Below are 2073 nucleotides of genomic sequence, written 5' to 3' on the forward strand. Positions count from 1 at the left end.
TCCCCAGCCCATGTTCTTGCCACGAGACCATAATGCTAACTCGCTCTAACTCTGACAAAGAGCCTTCTCACCAGTGATGTGATGGCCAACAAGAAAGCCAAATTGTCATTTGACTAAAAGACAACTGACTCCTCCGGACCCGAAACTGGCTATCTCCTTCCAGTTAACAGAGCCAAAGGTCTCCGAGAAAGGGCAAATAATAATAATAATGGTGGTATCTGTTAAGCGTTTACTATGTGTCAAGTACTATACTAAGGGTGGACACCAGCCAATCAGGTTGGACACAGTCCCTGACCCACGTGAGGCTCACGGTCTAAATCTCCATTTTACAGATGAGAGATCAGAGGTACAGGGAAGTGAAATGACTTGCCCAAGGCCACATAGCAGACAAGTGGAGGAGCCAGGATCAGAATCCATGACCTTCTGTCTCCCAGGCCTGTTTTTATCCACTACACCATGCTGCTTCCCACGCTGTGGTGGAGAGGGGGGAGTGTATCCTGCTCAATTCCCACCCCCAAAAGCTTCTAGGTCACCGACACAAGGAATAAACGGACCCTTGGTCAGAGAAGCTGAAAGCCAGACTGAGCCTGGGGAGGGGTCAGCCAGTTTCCCATTTCTTGGGGAGAGGGGATGAGGCCCAGGGAGTGGACCCAGCGCTGACCCTCTGGTGTCCCTCGTCCTGGCTGGGCTCCCTCAGCTGGCAGCTTCACTGATGCCGGTCTCTTTTCTCCATAGGGCGCACTTCCAGGGCTCCGCCTTAGGCAGCCTGAACCTCTCAGCGGCTCCCCAAGGTTAAACCCAGTCAGAGGGTGCCCTCAGCTATTGCTCCTCCCTAGCTGAGAAGCAGCATGGCCTAGTGGATAGAGCACAGGCTCGGGAATCAGAAGGACCTGGGTTCTAATCCCGGCTCCACCACTTGTCTGCTGTGTGACCTTGGGCAAGTCAGTTCATTTCTCTTAGCCTCAGTTACCCCATCTGGAAAATGGGGATGGAGACTGTGAGCACCATGTGGGACATGGACTATGTCCAACCTTGTATCTACCCTGGCGCTTAGTACAGTGACTGGCACACAGTAAACACTTACCAAATACCTTAAAATAATTTTTAAAAACTGAGGCAAGAGAGGCTGGATTAGTCTCTGTGGTTAAGGGGATGAGGAGTGGGGGAAATAATAATCATAATGATGATGGCATTTGTTAAGTGCTTACTATGTTCCAGGCACTGTACTAAGCGCTGGGGTAGATACAACCAAATCAATTTGGATACAGTCCCTGTCCCATGTGGGGCTCACAGTCTCAATCCCCATTTTACAGATGAGGTAACTGAGCCCCAGAGAAGTGAAGTGACTTGCCCAAAGTCACACAGCAGATCATTGGCAGAGTCAGGATTAGAACCCAGGTCCTTCTGACTCCCAGGCCCGTGCTCATCCACTAGGCCATGCTGCTTCTCCTAAGGGACTGTGCCCTAAAAAGGATCAGTTGCAGGAGCCAATGTTAAAAGGGAATGCTACTAGTTTCTGCACCACTCGTAGAGCCAAATACAAGGGTCACATGACCGCCAGTCTTCAAACCTGCCCAAGTCAGCCTCGGTCGCTGGAACGGGATGTGGAAACAAACCTCAAGAGACCAGACTTTCCTAAACTAACAATCCTTCCTCTGAAGCTGCTGTCCCTGCCCCATGACACCCTGGGGGTTGTGGGGAAGCAAAAAAGAACCTTCCCACCCTATTGCAACAGCCTACCAAAATGACCTTAATTGGGACAACTGACTTCTGCTGCCTGTCCTCCCCAGCCACGTGGCTCGTCGACCCTGCAGCAACAGAGATGGAAACACACCGAAACTCTTGGGCTCTAGCCTGACCTAAACCTGAAGGTCCCGTCATCCGGATATGGTAATAATCATCATCATAATAGTGTTTGTTAAGCGCTTACTAAGTGCCAAGGACTGTTCTAAGCACTGGGGTAGATACAAGGTTATCAAGTTGGACACAGTCCCTGTCCCACCTGGGGCTCACAGTCTTAATCCCCATTTTACAGGGACTGAGGGAGAGAGAAGTGAAGTGACTTGCCCAAGG

This window comes from Tachyglossus aculeatus, chromosome 26, assembly GCF_015852505.1.
Source record: "Tachyglossus aculeatus isolate mTacAcu1 chromosome 26, mTacAcu1.pri, whole genome shotgun sequence".
NCBI lineage: Eukaryota > Metazoa > Chordata > Mammalia > Monotremata > Tachyglossidae > Tachyglossus > Tachyglossus aculeatus.